Source organism: Spermophilus citellus, assembly GCF_964194105.1.
Source record: "Spermophilus citellus genome assembly, chromosome: 12".
In the NCBI taxonomy this organism is placed as follows: domain Eukaryota; kingdom Metazoa; phylum Chordata; class Mammalia; order Rodentia; family Sciuridae; genus Spermophilus; species Spermophilus citellus.
The window spans coordinates 79,847,901-79,868,940 of NC_138198.1; positions in this window are offsets into that span (position 1 = coordinate 79,847,901).

Here is a 21,040-nt window from a genome sequence, read left to right on the forward strand (position 1 = left end):
TAATTGTTAAACATTAAAGACTGGATTGTAGTTTGGAGTGTTTCATTTTCTTCGTTTACTTCTTTTAGTCAAGGTCATAGAAATCAAAGGTAAATATGTTGTTTATTTGTTTTAGGTTGTGGGTAGGATTAAATATCTAACTTTGAAAAATTAAGAAAATTAAAATATATACACCCCAAGTGATCTGAGGAAATTCCATTGAATATATCACATGAAGAGCTCTGGCCCTTGTATACTGCAGATTGCAGCAAACTGCAACAGAGGGATCTTAATATTCTTCTGATATATATTGCAACATTACTTAGAGCGAAAAGAGAGCATGGGAAAAAATCTGCTTATTTTAAGGACATCTGATAGTCGAAGAAGTGAAAACTCACAAAGTTCTTTCAAAATTAGAAGGATAAGGAGGAAAATTTCTAGAAAATAATCAGCCACTTGCATGCTGTCATTAGCCAGATAGAAAGTGTAGGTGCGTGTAAAACCAAAATATAAGCCTGTAATGAAATACAGACATCACACTCAGGCTGCCTAATAAATAATTATTTGCTGTATGACTTAAAAATTGCTAACAGACACGTTCCAAAGCATGTCCTGGATCGCTTCTCGGCCTTTTGGCTAAGATCAAGTGTAGTATCCAAAGCATGTCCTGGAAACTACTCGAAATGCATGAAGTGTCTGTTTCCAACAGGCACATTTGTTCCCTGACTTCAACTCCAAGCCTTCCATATTTCCTCTGAGGCCATAGCTTATAAATCAGATGAGATTGGTCATCTTGCAACAAAATGGATTTTTAAAATGTGATTTTGAAGAGATTGGAAAGTGTAATACAACAGATTTTTCAGTCTTCAGTGCTGAGAAATTATTGTTTTATTGATGGCTCTATTGAGAATGTGATATTACTCCAGAAACGCATAGGCCTGTAACATCTCCAAGAGCCATATCACAAGATGTTTTATTTCAGGGCCTAAATGGTTAGATACCAATTATGTGCTTGACTCTAAAAGATGGAATAATGATGTCTGAAGGGCTCTAGTCATTGCTTTTTGTTTCTGAGTTAATCGTGATATTTTTGACAAATTCACAAAGGGAAAGCTTTAGTTACTAGTTCCAGTGAAATTTGAATATTCCAATATAGGCATATGATTAATTATAATACAATTAAGTGATTTACACTTTATTCTTTTATCAATTAACATGGTGTGGGTTTTTTTCCATATTTTTACTAGTACAGTGTAGTTGTACATATGGTGGGATCTATTGTTACATATTCATACATGCACACACTATAACAATACAATGTGGCTGATATTATTCCCCAGTATTTCCCCTTTCAATTCACACTTATAATTTTTGTAAGTTTTTTTATTTTTATATTTTGTAGTTGTAGATGAACAGAATGCATTTATTTAATTTATTTAGTTTTTATGCAGTTTTGAGGATGGAACCCAGTGCCTCCCACACGATGGGCAAGTGCTCTACCACTGGGCTGAAGTCCCAGCCCCCCCCCAATTCACACTTTATTTTTTTTAATTCTAATTTGTTATATGACCGCAGAATGCATGACAGTTCGTATAGAGCACAATTTTTCATATCTCTGGTTGTACACAAAGTATATTCACACCATTTGTGTCGTCATACATATACTTAGGGTAATGATGTCCATCTCATTCCACCATCATTCCTACCCCCACGCTCCATCCCTTCCCCTCCCACCCCTTTGCCCTATCTAGAGTTTGTCTATTCACACTTTAAATGTCACTATTACTAAGGAGAAAAATCCAAACAAATACATCTCAAAATGGTTCATATTTACATTTATAGAAACTGTATTTCTGGTCTTCGCATCAACATACTCACAATAAGGAACAGTTTTAAGGTCAATATTTTGCTAAATAGCTACCTTTCCAGATGTCCAAGCTCTAGAGGGCATCTCACTTTTTACTCCCTATGCAGTTCAGAGAATACTGGTCCTCACTGTGTCCCCTCACCCCCTGGCTTGCATTTAATGACTAAAATTCATGCAAACTGGTTGCTCTTACAGGCTCATAAGGAGACGGCTAAATCTGGAACCAGGTGGAAAATGTCCACTTAATTGGATCTTTTTTCTCCAAACACCAGGGGACAGCTGGTTTGCATTGTTGTTCTAATGAGCAATGCTGAGATTGAAGCTGGGCACATTATTTGGAGCTCTTCTGGTGCTATGTACCATCTTGGAAATCACACATCCTGCCACAGGCTTTTATGGTGAAAAGAACACTCTCTATACTTTAAAAAAATACATAATCTGATATTGAAGGAAGGCAGCAGTAGCCTCTGGTTCCCCCATTTCTATCCTCACATATCTAAATAGTCACTTCTTCCTCATCTTCCTTTGTATGACATATAAATCTGATGAGTGTGTGTGTGTGTGTGTGTTGCAAACCATGTGCATACATTCTGCTGGGTCATCCCCCGGGATAAGGAACAGTAAGAAAGGCAATATGAATTTAAGCTTGGAGACCCGGGAGCAAGAGCCAAAGGCCAAAGCTATTTTTAACAATAAGAAGAAAGCCCAGCTAAGGGGTGGCTTTGTAAATCATACTCCTTAAGGGATGTGCCTTGCAGCATTGACACCTTTCTTAAATATTTCAGAATAAAAGAAAGGGAAATGATTTGGAATGTCACTCTTCCCATTTGAAGTGTAAGATCTAGTAAAGTGACAAAAATCAAATTTGATTAATTCAAGTACCAGAATAGAACTTTCTACCTTCCAATAATCAGATATCCAAGGTTTCTCGCTAGTGGGGCTGCCAATGTTCCATCTTGGGCCATGATTGTTGGAACCACTGTAACTGAAGCTTTGTTTTCATTTTAATTTTTCAGAGAGATATAAAATATCCTTTTTTTCCCTATACAAAATGGTTCCAAATGGTGTCCAGGTATAAAAGGTTTAATAAAATGCTTAAGGTTTGCATGCCTTTGTTTTCTTTCAGGGCAGAAGGCATACAAAGAATGACGAAGGTTAAACAATTATAAAAATATTGATGAAGCTGGAAAGTTTTCTGGCAATAAATTTGATCACTTCTCTGGCTCTCATTTTGGTTTTCACAAATTTCCTTTTGATTTTCTCTTTTACCCTGAGATTTAAAAGATCTTAACATTTTCACATGGAGCATATAAGTCTTCCCCTTTGCTACCTAGAGGAAGGAGGTATTACTCAGCATTAAATGTGTCATGCTGCAACCAGTCCCATATAAGAGACTCATCTAAATGATAATGAGCATGAAAAATTGATTATCTCCTAGGTGGAACTGGTCTTTGCGTTTTTCATGGGAGAATCTAATAGTGCGGGAATAGGTCTCAAAACAAAAACAGGCCAACACTTCAATTAAAAGAATTGTGAGAGGCAAATCTACAGGATGTTACCTATTTTCAGCAAAAAGCTACCCAAATAATAGTCATTCATATCGTAATGTCAACAGAAAAAAAGGCCATGGTGAATTTTTAACTTTCTATTAAATTTGTATGGAGGCAGTTCCCTTCAAGTCCTCTAATCCAAAGCAGAGGAGGGATTGTAGAGCATTTTCAGGCACAGCAACATTTAAATTGCAATGACCTGATAAAAAATATTTGGGGAGCTCTTATATGAGACTTGTGCATTGGGGCTTTCTGAATCTTCTTCATCTTTTCTCCAACTTTCTTTCCTCAGTTTCTTATGTTCTTGTATTTATTTATTTTTGTCCTAATTAGTTATACATGACAGTAGAATGCACTTTGGCACATATTTATTTATTTGAATATAGGGTCAGGCACAGCGGTACACACCTGCAACTGCAGGCACTCAGGAGGCTGAGACAGGAGGATTGCAATTTCAAGGCCAGTCTCAGCAATTTAGTGAGGCCTTAAACAACTTAGCAAGACCATCTCTCAAAAATTTTTTAAAAATTTAAAAAGAGCTGGGATATAGCTCAGTGGGAAAGCACCCCTGGTTTCAATTCCCAGTACCAAAAAATAAGATATACTTACCTTTAAGATTTCAACTTTCTCCTCTCTAAGACATTTCTCAAGCTGTGACTCTAGGCTTAATGTCTCTCCAGAGCCATGGACTTATGTGACCATAAGAAGTATCCACCAGTTTTGTACTCTATCAAAATATGTTCTGATTCAGGCATCCAAGGGCCTTCTTCTGATCTCCCCATTTCTGTTAGTGGTACCTATTCATTTTATAAATCCCATGGTTTTAATATCACTTGTCATTTTCTTCCTACTTCTATGAGTACCTCTGAATTGTAAGATCTTCAGGGTAAAGAATGTTTATACACCCCTTGAAGTTCTTTTCCTATATCCATCAGTGTTGTTATTTAACAATGTTTTTGAATGAATAAATAAATAAATTGTCACATAGCACTTTATTCATTCAACAATTACAGGTCTATCACATTCAAGTTTGAAAATAAATATGAAAATTCATATTGTTATCATGAAAAAAATGATAGCAGTTGGTGAAATTTTATTCTGGACTGAATATTTGATAATAGTATTATCTTAATGTTAATTTTCCTAAATTTATTATTGTTTTGTGTTAGAATGTTATGTGGTTGTACCTTTAGAATGCCCTTTTCTTAGGGAAAAGTATATTCAGGAATAAAAATATTTAAGAAGTCACTTGGTAGCTGTCATCATTGTTGATGTTGGAAATAATGACTTTATTTTTAAAATAAAACTGCTAAATGTACTAAATTCAGATCTTGTAGAATCCAGTCCTGTGATAAACCAGGACAATTCTGGAACCTAATTAAGGCCTCTTACTCCTCAAGGAGTTGTGTCATGCCTGATCTCATATCATTCTAATATAATAAATACCCGGCATCCCCAAAACAAAAATAATCAGGAGTCTAGTGGGTGCTTAAGTGGTTAAATGCAATAAAAATAAAAACAAAAGTCTGTTTATGCAATCTACACCACATATCATACAATTTTATTAAATATGTGCCTGACTGCCTGCCAGGAACTTTGGTCAAATAGGTTAGGAAACATTAAATCCTGTAACTTGATAAATTCCACTTCAAAAATTCATGACCTGAACCTGAAATTTCCACTAAAGGTGAAAGGAAAAGAGGGAGGGAGAAAGAAAGAGAGGGAGGGAAGGAGGGAGAGAGGGAGGGAAGGAGGGAGAGAGGAGGGAGAGAGGAGGGAAGGAGGGAGAGAGGGAGGGAAGGAGGGAGAGAGGAGGGAGGGAGGGAAAGGGGGAGGGAGGGAGGGAGGGAGAGGGGGAGGGAGGGAGAAAGGAAGTGAGGGAGAGGGGGATGGAGGGAGAGAGGGAGGGGAGGGGGAGGAAGGAAGGGAGGGGGAGGAAGGAAGGGAGGGGGAGGAAGGAAGGGAGGGGGAGGAAGGAAGGGAGGGGGAGGAAGGAAGAGAGGGGGGAAAGAGGGAGGGGGAGGGAGGAGGGAGGGAGGAGGGAGGGAGAAAGGAAGGAAGGGAAGAAGGGAGGGAGGGGAGAGGGGGATGGAGGGAGAGAGGGAGGGGAGGGGGAGGAAGGAAGGGAGGGGGAGGAAGGAAGAGAGGGGGGAAGAGGGAGGGGGAGGGAGGAGGGAGGGAGGAGGGAGGGAGAAAGGAAGGAAGGGAAAAAGGAAGGGAGGGGAGAGGAGAAGAAAAAGAAAGAAAGACATCTACAGGCAAAACAACTTTGTACCTTCAAATAGATTTCAGATATTCTCTTCCCAAATCTCTACCATATTTCATCTGAGAACCCGAAAAAAAGAAATATATATCCTGTGCTTTCATCTGTTCTAGGAGACAGAGAAACAAAAATAAAAACAGATGCACAGAGAGACAAATAGAGACAGAATTAGACAGTGACAGAGAGACAGAGACAGGACTCGAGACAGAGACAATAACAGAAAGACAGATAGGTAGACAGGAACTAAGAAACTGAGACAGAGACACACACCAGTCCCTATGGCCACAATTCAAAGACTTCCAGGACAGAAAGAACTATAATGATCACCCTCCCAGAAGTGTTTGAGACTGTGTCCCAGAAATCCCTAGAATTCTTTGGCAGCCCGTAAGGACCATTTTGGGAACAAAAGGATCACTTAACCACTGCTTCCACCAGAGCTGCCCTATTTTTATCTGCTTATATATTGGGACTGTTAGTAATATCTCATTCAAAGAAATCAGTTCAATTCCTTCATGGTGCGGGTGACAAAACTGAAATCAGAGACATTATGTGATTGTAAAGGACCACACTCTCAGCATTAGAGCAAACTAGAACCCAGGCAGCAGACCTTAAACTTACAGTTCTTTTTCCACATTCACAGTGATTCTCTAACCTAATAGCACATCTAGATAATGAATTTATTCAAATAAAAATGTTGTGCCTCAGTAGGAGAGATCCTGATTCAGTGGGCCTGAAACAAGACCTGGGAATCCTTTTACCTATATCCCAGATGATTCTGCTTCAGCCAGTCATAGGCCAGCATTTGGAAACCCCTGCTGCCTCTATTAACACATGCACTAAATCTTGCAACAAATGCAATTTATATTTAATCAATGCCAAGCACAGGGCTGAGCATCCTGCAACCCAAGATCCTGCTATCAGCTGGTTCAGGAGTTTAGAAGGTTTAAAAGTTAATTTAGCACCAATGAGAGAAGTGATTTATTGCTTAAGTGTGTGTGCATTTGCTCCCTAGGGACAGCTCCCAGAGGCTGGGGAAACAGCACGTCAGCCTTGGTCCTAAGGCCTCTTCCAGATGGCTCCTAAATGAGCCAGGGAAATCAGCAGCAGCTTTTCAAAATCCTACTTCCGCACCCACATGGTCTAAGCAAAAAACGAGTTCTTTAAAGAGTCTTACAACGAGGAAGTAACCCTATTGGGTACAGGAGACAAGCAATAGAGTTGCACCAACTGCTGTCCTCTGCTTCCCACGGATCCCTACTCTCTTGAAATGAATGCCATGGCAGAAACTGTCAGGGAGAAATGTAGTTGATCCCAGAAGCAAGGTTGACATCCTGTGTTGGCAAAGCTAAGCCAGCAATATAGTCCCTGATGGGAAGAAAACTGTTGGAAAACGCCAGTCATAGCAACCCCCCTCATGGCAGGAGGCTTAGTCTTATTACCTTATAGCTTCCTCTGCATTACTATTACTATTTACTATTTACTATTACTATACTAAACTACACTAAACATTACTATTGGTCAGAAATATCAGGGTCCACTCTCATTCCTCCTCCCAGTTTCTTTGCAGTTAAGCAAGGTCAGGTATCTAACTCTGGGCAATGAACTCCAAGAAATACCACATGTCCCCTCTGGATGAATGTATTGAAAAAGTACCTATACCAGCCTCGAGCCCTGTCTCTCCTGCTACTGTGGACTAGAATCCAAGTGTTAACATTGCAGACATTAAAAAGAGAAGCAGGTGGGATTCCTAAGTCACTTCTTGGGACAGAAGTGCTCTTATAGAACCTCAGGGCCTGCAAGATGCTATGCATGATCAAGAAACAATTCTTTGTTGCATGGAGCTATTGGGATTGCAGTGGTAACTGTCCTGGAGCACTATTAAGCCTATTCTGACTCAGCTCCTCCTCTCTCCCATCCCCATGCTACTGAGACCAGGAGCTAAAAACAGGAGAGGCAGACCGGTGGACCTGCATGCAACCATTCCATGTACAAAGTATCTAATGGGCCAGATGGTGCTTGGTTAAGCATGTGAACAAACACAGGATCAGCACCCTGACTGGAGGGGAGCAGGGCCTGCATGATCACCAAGTGTCTCACTCTGATTGGATTAATAAACTTCCCTCCCAAAAGTCTTTAGCCTGTTGCTTTAAAGGTCACATTTAGCAACACCATATAAACCCCAACAGGTTCTACTCAGCAGCTACCAATTCAGGACCCTTCCCTCTAGAGAGCTCTATTTCCTCTCTGTTTAAAGAAATAAATTCTGTCACTTTACCTTCTGTTGTCTGTGGGTGAATCCAAAAGAAAAAGAACCAGCACCCTGTGCTATGTCTCACTACCACTCTCTGCTTCCAACTGTGAGCACTCTCTTGGCATCTCACTGGGACTTCGAAACAGTATGTTGAATAAAAGAGAATTGAAGAGCGGGGATGAACTTTCTGTAAAGTCTTATCATTATAATTCAGGATCTGAAACAAGTAGAATTGTTTTGCTTTGTTTTTTTAAATGCATAGATCAAAGATCAGAATAGAGGCTCAGGCCTGCTCCAAAGATCAGTTCTCCAGATCAGTTCACGAACCTTACTTTCACAGCAGATGCAAATATAGGATTAAGACAGTATCAGGTAAGTCTTTCCCTTCTCATTGGTGCTTAACAGAATTCCCATTGCACGAAGGAAAACTCCAAGATGGACCCAGAGCTGCCTTAGGAGTGGTCTCCACAGGATTTATAAAATCAAGCTGTACCCACAAGGTGACCTTCTGCAGCCTGGGGTGTTTTTGCTGCAACCAGCTCTGCCTACCATGCCTGCCTGGAAGATGTTTAGCACCCCTGAAGTTGCTGTGTGTGGTCTAAGTGAAGAAACTGCAGTCCAAACAAGTGAGCAAAACATTCCTGAGATGTGCTGAAACAGGGACTCAAGTTCCTCAGCCACAAACTGACAGAAACAGCTATGGCAGCAGCTGCCATACAGAGGTGGCCCCAGAGGAAGGGTGGACCTCAGTCAAAGTGGGCTCCAAGAAGCCACAAATCTAAATGGAATGAAATCACATTGATTTCTTAACCACCTGCACTCACAGACAGCATCAGTGCCAACCTCCACTCTGAGAAAGTCAGACCATGAGTAGGAAACAAACCAGGGATGGGTTTGTCCTGCCTGGCAATGTGATTTGCCCTAGTAGAATCAATTCTCAAATACTAATCAAAATCCAACTCCACAGGAAGGAAAGCAGTAACTCAGAAGCCACTGTGGGAGCCCAGCCATCACCAGGGTGCCCCAAGTCTTAAGTCAAACTAATGGAATGGGTGACTTGGTAGGAAGGTCAAGGTCATTCGCATAAAACAAGAATCTCAGCCTTCCAGATTTAAGGCTTCATCCCTAGGGCCAGAGCCAGCACAGTCTCCAATCTTCAGGAGCATCCTTCTAACTTCTCCTCTTCAAGATAATGCAAAATTCAATACAAGGAAAAAAAAATGCATATAATCCTAAGCAAAGATTCAAAAGGAAATTTTAAGATCCCCCTCTAGAATTTAGGGTTCAGTACCCTATGCCTGGAGGTCCATAGCACTTTGTACTAATTTCATGATTTGAAGAAACATTCCCTGCATGTAGCTCCACCCACAGATACGCGTAGTAAGTTGGCTCTGATTTCTGCTAAGTCATGATGAAATGCAAATCTAAACTATGGGCTAAGGCATCATATATCACCAGAATCTTCTGATTCCAAACCACTTTTGCCAGGCAAACTCTAAAAACATCGTTTTTAGTTGAATAATTATTTAAATGTGTGCTCATAGGGAATATTATCAAATTATAGTAAATGAACAAATGCAATTAAAGAAAACTATGGCTCTTCATGAGCACATAACGATCTGAGATGTTTGGCCCCAGGAAATGTGGTCAAAGCAGGTATTAATCTCTGTCTACTGACTCAGGTGTGTACAATAATCCAAGTTTTAATAAATAAACTTAATTTCTGACTCAAACGCAACCAGCAGCTTGGTGGGGGGATGGCCCTCTCTTCAGGGTCATATGGGGTCATCTATCTTCATAAATTATTTCCAGGATGCTCACTTTCTCAGATTTATATGGTCTCTTCTAATCCAGAAAATTCTTGTGGCTTCTACTAGAAGTTCTTCCAGAGTTAGAGTGATGCATGTAAGGCTGAGACCCTGAGCTGAGGTCAGCAGCCATTGTCTTTGGGATCTTGCTGCCTCATCAGTTCCCATCATGCAGATGAGCCTGTGTCTTCTCTTGATGGGCTTCTAGCCCACAGGGCCCACCTTCTCAGCTTGTCTTCATGCCAATAAAACCACAAAGAGTTTTCTTTTGATATCCACAGGGGATTAGTTCCAGGATCCCTAAAGATACCAAAATCCATGGATGCTCAAAGTCCCTTATACAAAATGACGTATTTTATATAACAGATGTACATTCTCAGTATATTTTAAATCCTCTCTTGATTGCTTTAATATCTAAATACAATGTAATTACTATATTAATCATTGTTATACGGCACTGTTTGGGAATAATGAGAAGAAAAAAAAAGTCTGTAGATGTTCAGTATGGAAGAATTCTTTTCTAATGTTTTCAATCCATCACTGGTTGAATCAGCAGACACAGAACCCCCAGAAATCAAAGGTTAAATGTACTCCCTTCCCACTTTTACCAAGCCAGTCTAATCTTCCTACATAACTACTTTCTCCCTCCTATCACCTCTGCAAATCACCTCATCCCCCTGTGAACTTTAGTAACAATCATGATTTCTGTGTTTAGTAGGATTTTCAGTGCTGTGACCCAAATCTCCTGAGCAGAACAACTTATATAAGGAAAATTTATTTTGGCTCGAAGTTTCAGAGGTTCAGGCCATAGTTGGATGGCTCCAAGGTTGACACATCATGGTAGAAGGGCATGGCAGAGAAAAGCAGATGAGCTCATGGCAGCCAGGAAGCAGAGAGAGAGAGAAGAGACTAGAGAATAAATAAGTCTTTGCAGGTTACTCCACCAGTGACCTACTTCCTCCAGCTAGATCCCATCTCCCAGTGGTCCATTCAGCTATTAGTGGATTAATCCATTGGTAAATCCATCAAATAGATTAATTCACTGATGATATAAGAATCCTCATGATCCCATCACTGCTTGAAAGCTCCACCTCTAAACTTTGCTGCATTGGGGACCATACTTCTAACACATGAGCTTTTGAGGATGTTCCAGATCCAAACCAGGACAATGACTTCTCACAGGCTATTTTTGTGTTCAATGATCTGACTCAAAAAAAAAAAAAAAAACAAAATAACCCCTGATTTAAAAACATAAAAGCAAACTCAAATACACAGAACATCTCCTAATCTGTTGCGGTGTTTCAGTAACACTGGGGTATTTTTAGAATCTGCCCACAGAGAACAAAGGAAGAAGGGTAAAACATCAGAAGTAAGTTAGAAGAAAACATGAACTTTGAATAACTATACTGCACAGCCTATTGATTGCCTTCTCTTCACTAATTAGTGTCACTCAATTAAATCAGATGAATTTTTCACTTAATCCACAGGATTCAAGACTCTTTACAGCCACTGAAAACTTTTGCTGAATTTTTTTTTTATTTTATTCATACATACTCCATCAGATTGGCTTACAGCCCCACTGAGAAGCTTTTGGCAGCCCAAATCAACTATATTGAAGTTACTCTCTTATTGCTATTCATTCAGCCTAAAATTTTTGGCTTAAAGGCAATATCTCTGAGTGTTTATAAATATGCATGTAGAAGAACTTTCAAAACTTTTTTTTTTTGCCTTCCAAGAATTTTGAAGTCACAGATCTCTGTGCTAGAAATACAAGAAGTTAATAAGTATGTTAATTTCAGTAAGGTTCAAAGAATTGCAAAATTAAACAATGAGATGCCTACTAACCAGCTATGAAGTTGGAAATTTCATAGCACTATAAAGTGGGACTTAAGGGAACAAGGAAGGGTACATCATACACAGTACATCACACATTGTTGGTGGAGGAGGACATCTTTTAGAGGACAAGCTAATGGTAGCAGATAAGGAAGTACTACATGCTGTCACAGATGAATCCCAAATATCAGTGGCCTAACACAGCAAGTTATTTCTTACATACCTAGACTCTGAGACAGATGATCCAAGTTGGTAGTAGAGTTGTCTCATTGATAGAGAATAATAGAGCCTGACTGGCAGCCTCCACCACCTTCATGGCTTCAATGTCACCCCAGACATCTTCACTCACCTGAGAGATCAGCAAAGAGGGAGGCCATAGAGAAAGTTCATCTACTTTTTAACAACCTTGGCCATAAAGTGACAACCTACTTCTACTCCAAAGAATCAGGCATCTGAGCTCACGGAAATGCAAGGAGAAGAGGAAGCCATTGCTTCCTGGCAACAAACCTACACTTGTTTCTGCCAAAGTAGCTAAATTAATATGCACACAAAAATGAGTGAATGTATGTATCTTAAAATGAATGTATGTATCTTAAAATAGTTGTACCATCTGACCAAATAATTTCATGGGCAAAGAAACATGCATAAAATATGGACACTGATATTTTATTTATAGTGGCAAAAAAAAATTAGAAATTACCTAAAAATTATTAAACAGGTTAGTTAAATAAATTCTGGTGCCTTCATATAATGCTATACTTACTGTTCACAAAACAAGAATGGTGTTGATTTATTGATCGAAATTAAATTTACAAACTGTGATATGCAGGATAAGCCCATTTTTGTAGCACAAATATCTGGTTAATTAGTTCTTCACCATTTATAGTGCTAATTTTACAACTTCATTACAGCATCTGTTATGGTTTAAATATGAGGTATCCCTCCGAAATTCATGTATGAGACAATACAAGAAAATTCAGAGATAAAATGATTGGGTTAGGAGAGCCTTAACCTAATCTGTGCATTAATCCACCAATGGGGATTAACTAGGTAGTAACTATAGGCAAGTAGGGTGGCTGGAGGAAGTGGGTCATTGAGGGCATGCCTTTGAGGTATATATTTTGTCACTGGTAACCAGAACACTCTCTCTGCTTCCTGGTGCCAAGTCCTTAGCTGCTTTTCTCTGTCATGTTCTTCTGTCTTGATATTCTGCCTTCACTGCCAAGAACAATGGAATTGACCATCAAAGGACTGAGACCACTGAAACCCTGAGTGCCAAATAAATGTTTCCTCTTCTTAAATGGCTCTTGACAGGTCTTCTGGTCACATCAGCAAAAGAACTGATTTAAAAAAAAAAAAAAAAAAAAAAAAACAGCTTCTAAAATTCAATCTTATACATTACCTTAGAAGCATTCCAGTTCTGAGAGGTTGATTCTGGCTAATATTTTCTCAAGAGTCTGATTAACAAACTAGATTGTTGATTTTTGTCCTTTTGCAATGAAAATATACCTTCCCTTACTAGAAATGTCTGTTTCTTTAAGAACATCTTTACGCTGTTATCAAGAATCTAGGAAATCAAGTTTCTTTATCAGAAGTGTCTTCATGAGTTTATCCTCAAAAGAAAGGGAATGCAATGCTCTTGAGACTTTTTGTTCCAGAACTGAGAATCAATCCCATTTCAAGTAGTCTACCAACATTTATTGGGCTCCCACTCAATGACACAAACTGTGCTACAATTCTGAGGACACATGGAGTCTGCCACTTCAGAACTCAAAGAGAAGCAAGGGAGACACACAAGTAAACAGCAATTGTGACTTGTGAACAGAGCTTAATAAGAAACACCCAGCCCTTTTTCAGGGATCAAGAAGGACTTGGTGAGGAGACAGTAGTAATGCATTAAATGTAAAACAATGAGAAAGGCTTCCAAACACAAACAAAGTGAGGAAGATCTCCAGGCAAGAGAAAATGAGTACACAAAGAAAACACTGAGGTATCAAAGATTGTGAACAATGGAGAAATATGCAAACAACATTCCCAAACTTGAAGGATACAATGCATGCAAAACATCAGATATGATGCTTGGTACACGTGCATGCACTCGAATTTCAACCTCCTTTCTCTTCTCTTTCCCAAACTCAGAGTAAATGAAATGGAATCAGAGCGATTGGAGTTTTGTAAATTTTCTACATTTGGGGGACTCTATTTAAAAAAAAAGAATACAAAATTATATTCAGGGTCTTAGAAGGGGCTCATGCAAGTGAGGGACTCTAAAGCTTAAATTTCACTAGCTATTATCCATATGCCTCCGGATGAATATAAAAGAATATTGATGGCAGGGTGAGCAGGTGTAGTAGGAATGTTGTGATGCACCACCACATACCACTTCAGAATGAAGAACTTACTCCCCAGCTTTTAGGAGGGCTACAAAAAGAGTGCTTTCAGTTGCTGGTCCCTATGGGCTGAAGAAAGCCATTCACCCAAGACACACACCTCCTTCCTATGGCATCCTATAAGGTTGACACCGAAATCCAGACAATTGAGGTAACATCATGGCCCCCTCATCAAAGTGGAAGCACATGAAGCCAGTAATAAACAGAGTTCCTACCAAGGTCAGTTCGCAGTGAGATTCTGGTGGGCCATTGTCATTTTCTGGTCCACACATGTGTCACTGGATGGACATATTTGCTGTTGGCATAACTCCTGCATCTGATCCTTTGCCTATGAAATGAGACCTAGAGAAGTATGCAAGTCCAAACCCTCACCACCACCAAGACAGAAAAGCAAAAAATAATACTGTTTCTCCCAAGTATAATGGCAGAGCTTATGACATACTTAAAAAACTAAAATTCGAGAATGATAAGGATCATCACTTCATTCATCATTTAGTCACTTGATTGACCATTCTAGTCCTTTGAAAAAACTGTAAGTATTCCAGATAATTACACGATTACCACGAATTTAAGAAGTAATCCCCAAGGCGGGAAGATGGCGGCAAAGGGAGTGCATCACCCCCGTGCTCCGCGTCACTGTGCGGGAGAAAGACGAGGTGAAACAGCTAAAGGCTGTCTTGTTGGGAATTTCCAGCGAAACTGAGGTGCTCCAGAATCTAGTGGAGGGATTTCCATCGCGGGAGGTTCGGCTGCGGGGGCTCGGACGCGGGCGATTTCTCCGCACGGAGGGTCGCATTGCCTGATCGGCAGATCGCCCCGCGGCTGGAGTCTGCAGCGCGCGCTGGGAAGCGGCGAGGTGCCGGAGCGGGGGTGCAGCGATGCGGATTCTGGGGGCTCCTGCCAGCGGTGCAATGGTCGTGCTTAGTGCTGAGTTCTGGCTTTGAGACGGAGGAGAGAAGCGGTCCAGTTCGGTTCTCGACACCGGTCGGACCACGGAGGAGGACAGCGGCTGCCATCTTGGAGAGCTGATGTAATCATCCCTGTTTTCTACTGATCTCAGCTCATTCAGCTACGGAACAGGTAATTTCAGGCTGGTATTTGCCTGCGTCTCGCAGACAGATCGCTCAGGCTCAGGGCTAGAGAACCTGTGGAGACTACTCCTTGGGGCTCGCTCCTAGTAAAGCGTGCACCGAGCTCTGAGCCGCCGGGTTCTGGTTCCCGGAGCTGCTTTGGTCCAGGGCTGGGGAACCCGCAGAGACTACGTATTGGAGCCAGCTCCTAGTGGAGCGTGCACCGAGCTCGAAGCGGCTGGGTTCTGACTCCCGGAACAGTTTTGGCCCAGGGCTTGGGAACCCGCGGAGACTGCGTCTTTGAGCCTGCTCTCAGCAGAGCGTGCACTGAGCTCGAAGACCGTGGAGCGGCCGGGCTCTGGCTCCCAGAGCTGCTTTGGCCCAGGGCTGGGGAAACCGCGGAGAACGCTCCATGGAGCCTGCCCCTAGCAGAGCGTGCACCGGGCTCGAAGAGGCCGGGTTCTGGCTCCCGGAGCTGCTTTGGCCCAGGGCTAGGGAACCCGCGGAGACTGACTCTTGGAGCCTGCTCCTAGCAGAGCGTGCACCGAGCTCGGGGCGGCCAGGTTCTGGCTCCCGGAGCTGCTTTGGCCCAGGGCTGGGGAACCCGCGGAGACTGATTCTTGGAGCCTGCTCCTAGCAGGGCGGGCACCGAGCTCAGAGCGGCCGGGTTCTGGCTCCCGGTGCCGCTTTGGCTCAGAGGTGGGGAACCCACAGAGACTGCTTCTGGGAACCCGCTCCTAGCAGAGCGTGCACTGAGCTCGGAGCGGCCGGGTTCAGGCTCCCGGAGCTGCTTTGGCCCAGGGCTGGGGAACCCGGGGTAACTGCATCTCGGTCCGGGTCCTGCTGGGTGCTGTGGGGGCCAGAGGGGCAGAGTGGAGCTGCCGCCTGCGCCCAGAACAGGCCAAGTGACCCGCCGGCGTGGTATCACGACACCCCAACTGCAGCTGGGGCCGAAGAGAGTAGCTGCCCACGCCTGGAACAGGACCAGCGACCCGACGGCGCAGTAGCCAAGTCACCCCATTTGGAGTAGGGGCTGTGCAGAGCCGCCGTCTGAGCCTGCAAGGTAGGCAGACCTGCGACCCACTGGCAGGACAGGCCCTGTAGCCTGCCAGCGTGGTGGACACGTAGCACCGAGACAGTCACGTCACACTGGTTGGAGTGGGGGTGGAGCAGACCCACCGCCCGTGTCCGGAAAAGGCCCAGGGACCCGTTGGAGAGGCAGTCAGGTAGCCCCATTTGGAGTGGGGCTGAGCAGAACTGCCGCCCGAGCCTGCAAGGTAGGCAGACCTGCAACCCACCGGCGGAACAGGCTTAGAGGCCTGCCAGCGTGGTAGACACGTCACACCAATTGGAGTAGGGGCCGAGCAGAGCCGCCACCCACATCCGGATCAGGACCAACGACCCGAGGGCGTGGTAGTTACGTCACCACAATTGGAGTGGAGGCAGAGCAAAGCCGCTACCCACACCCGCAGGGTGGGCAGACCTGCGAACAACCAGCGTGGTAGACAGATCACCCTAATTAGAGGAGGAGCACAGCCACTACCTGCCCTGCAAGGGAGATTTTCCAACTATACAAGAGCAATATAAATAAATAGGGGGAAAATTTCAAAAACACAACAGTTTCACAAGCAGAAAGAAACACGAGCAGTATGAAAAGACAAGGAAAGAAAGGACCACAAGCAATGCAGGTCAACTCAACTTTAGAAGAGGTAATAGCTGCAACAGATGGAATGTCAGATAAAGAGTTCAGGATATACATGCTTCAGATGATCTGGAGTCTCAAGGAAGACATGAGACAGCAAAATCAGACAATGAAAGATCACTTTGACAAGGAATTACATAAACAAATCCAGGAAGCAAAAGATCAATTTCACAGGGAGATAGAGGTAATAAAAAACAAACAAATAGAAATCCTAGAAATGCAGGAAGCAATAAACCAACTTAAAAACTCAATTGAGAATACTACCAGCAGAGTAGATCACTTAGAAGATAGAACATCAGACAACGAAGACAAAGTATTTCAACTTGAAAAGAACATAGACAGATCAGCAAGACAGTTAAGAAACCATGAGCAGAACATCCAAGAGATATGGGATAACATAAAGAGACCAAACTTAAGAGTCATTGGGATACAGGAAGGCACAGAGCTCCAAACCAAAGGAATAAACAATCTATTCAATGAAATAATACGAGAAAACTTCCCAGACTTGAAGAATGAGACAGAATCCCAAATCCTAGAAGCCTACAGGACGCCGAATGTGCAAAATCATAAGAGATCCACACCTAGACACATTATAATGAAGATGCCCAACATACAGAATAAGGAGAGAATTTTAAAAGCTACAAGAAAAAGGAAGCAGATTACATTTAGGGGTAAACCAATCAGGATAACAGCTGATCTCTCAACACAGACTCTGGAAGCTAGAAGATCCTGGAATAACATATTTCAAACACTGAAAGAAAATGGGTTCCAACCAAGAATCGTGTATCCGGCGAAATTAAGCTTCAGGATGGATGATGAAATTAAAACCTTCCACGATAAACAAAAGTTAAAAGAATTTGCAGCTAGAAAACCATCTCTTCAAAAAATCCTTGGCAAAACATTACAGGAAGAGGAAATGGAAAATAACAATGAAAACCAACAGTGGGAGGTAGGACAGTAAAGGGGGGAAAGTAATCAAAGAGGAAAACAATTCAGGTTTAGTAACATTAATAAACAAATATGGCTGGAAGAACAAACCATATCTCAATAATAACCCTAAATGTTAATGGCTTAAACTCACCAATAAAGAGACACAGGCTAGTTGAATGGATCACAAAACAAGACCCAACAATATGCTGCCTACAGGAGACGCATTTGATAGGAAAAGATATACATAGACTGAAGGTGAAAGGTTGGGAAAAATCATACCACTCATATGGACTGCGGAAACAAGCAGGAGTGTCCATACTCATATCTAATAAAATAGATTTCAAGCCAAAGTTAATCAAAAGGGATAAAGAGGGACACTACATACTGCTCAAGGGGTCTACTAGAATATTTGGCTCAAAAGGTTGGGTTATTTGAACTATAGCCTGGACATGCTGCATAGGAAGGGTCCTACTTTGACTTTGTTAAAAGATGACAACCTATCTTGCTATGGACCCTCACTAGAAGCTAGAAAATTGGTACATATGTTGGAGCATTATTTCCAGGTATGGAATATGATTGCTTTTGGAATGCAAAGTAACCTCTTAGGTCTTAGACTTTCTTCTACATGTTGGGATATGTGAATTATAGTATTTGTCCTTTACTTTGGAGGTGAGGACCTGGCCTGCCATAGTCAATTAGACATCTAATTTTTTTTTACATTTTATTTTTATTTATTTTTTTTGGCAAATTATTCTTTTTTTAATTGATTTTTAAAAAGAATAAATGACAGTGGAATGCATTACAATTCTTATTACACATATAAGCACAATTTTTCAAATCTCTGGTTGTATATAAAGTATGTTGACACCAATTCATGCCTTCATACATGTACTTTGGATAATTATAGACATCTAAAATTTTTAATAATGTGTTGGTACTTGGATTATTGGAGGGTGTATCTCCTATGCTCTAGAGTTCCTGTGGCATATCATGACTTCTGATGTATATGCCACATTGCGATATATACTCTGATTTGAATAGTATCATCAGAATAGTGGGCCACTGGGATGTCCAGTCAGTCTGGTTATCATCTGGTTATATTATTACCTCTATAGTTTATTATGGTAGAGGGTGGAGAAGTTAACAAAGTCCTGGGTTAAGAGTGTAAATGTTTATTGTCATTCTTTCGGGTAATTGCAAACTGCTTCTGTTCTTTTCTGGTAGGTTACAAAGAACATAAATGTCAATGGCTACGTATTACATAGCAGCTGAAATTGGGATTACTTCTTTTTTTATTGTGGTCGTTCAAAACATTACATAGTTCTTAATATATCATATTTCACAGTTTGATTCAAGTGGGTTATGAACTCCCATTTTTACCCCGTATACAGCCATTATGAAGTCCAACAACAACAAGTGCTGGAGAGGATGTGGGGAAAAGGGTACACTTGTTCATTGTTGGTGGGACTGCAAATTGGTGCAGCCAATTTGGAAAGCAGTATGGAGATTTCTTGGAAAGCTGGGAATGGAACCACCATTTGACCCAGCTATTCCCCTTCTCAGTCTATTCCCTAAAGACCTAATAAGAGCATGATACAGGGACACTGCTACAACGATGTTCATAGCAGCACAATTCACGATAGCAAGATTGTGGAACCAATCTAGATGCCCTTCAATAGATGAATGGATAAAAAAAAATGTGGCATTTATACACAATGGAGTATTACTCTGCATTAAAAAATGACAAAATCATAGAATTTGGAGGGAAATGGATGGCATTAGAGCAGATTATGCTAAGTGAAGCTAGCCAATCCTTAAAAAACAAATGCCAAATGACTTCTTTGATATAAGGGGAGTAACTAAGGACAGAGTAGGGACGAAGAGCTTGAGAAGAAGATTAACATTAAACAGGGATGAGAGGTGGGAGGGAAAGGGAGAGAGAAGGGAAATTGCATGGAAATGGAAGGTGATCCTCAGGGTTATACAAAATTACATATAAGAGGAAATGAGGGGTAAGAGAAGAATAATACAAGTGGAAGAAATGATTTACAGTAGAGGGGGTAGAGAGAGAAGAGTAGAGGGGAGGGGAGGGGAGGGGAGGGGAGGGGGGATAGTAGAGAATAGATTAGACAGCAGAATACATCAGACACTAGAATGGCAATATGTAAATCAATGGAAGTGTAACTGATGTGATAAATCAATCTGTATACAGCATATCCTACAGCATATCCTATGGTAATAGATGCAATGAGAAAAGATAATGTGCACTTTATAGCAAGTATCAATGGACAAATCATAAAACAGATCCACAGGTTTGGGGGAATGTCTTCTGTAACAGAGAATAATAAATCATTTTGGAAAATGACTCTGGCATGTTGCTGAGCTCTAGTACAGATAGAGTGTCTGAGGAGACACCAAATAGCCATGCAGTTAGAACTATCCCATGTGGACTGTACATGTCAGAACTATCAAGCTATAAATTGTGCAGGTTCAGCAGTAATCTACTATAACATGGAAAAGGTACTGAGCACATTGGGCCAGAGGGCATATGCAAGCTTTATGAGCATATAGCCCAAACCTACACTCGTCCACCACTGTTGCACCAGAGCCTGTCTTGACACAAAACTGTGATCACATAGGAGAATCCTTTTTACCAGTTCATGGAAAAGGGAAAACCTGACCGTGGTTCATATAGGATCAGCTCAATATATGAGTGAAAGTAAAAAATGAATAGGGGCTATGCTACCACCCCGCTCAATATTGGCCTTGCAATATAGCAGTGAGAGAAGATCCTCCCAACATGCAGAGCTCTGGGCCATGGACATGGTCAGCCACCTGATGAAAGGAGAAGTGGCTCAAGGATAGAATATGCATGGACTCATTGGCAACAATAAATGACTTAGATGATTGGTCAGGAATCTGGAAGATGAAAGACCAGATCATAAGGTTTACGTTGATACTGTGGATGGACATATAAGATGGAAACAAAGTCTGAAGAGCTTTATATCCTATGTCAATATTCATTAAAGATGATCCACCACAGAAGAGGCACTAAGCAGGTAGTCAGAATGATGCAGCTATCCTCTGTCAATAGCCACCCCATCATAGACATAATGGACACACACAAGAAGCCATGGTGGCAGAGATGGAGGCTATTTGTGGATTCACCAGAGGGACATTTCACTTACCAAGAATGACCTAGGTACTGTAACTGCTGAAAGTCTACAGTGCCAACAGCAGAGACCAATGCTGAGTCCCCAGTATAGCACCCTCCACCAAAGAGCCAAACACCCATGACGGAAAACTGATTACATTCGACCTCTTCCTCCATAGGTAAGATATTCATTTTCATAAAGGTAGACACATGCTCTGGGTTTAGGTTTTGTCTTTCCTACCA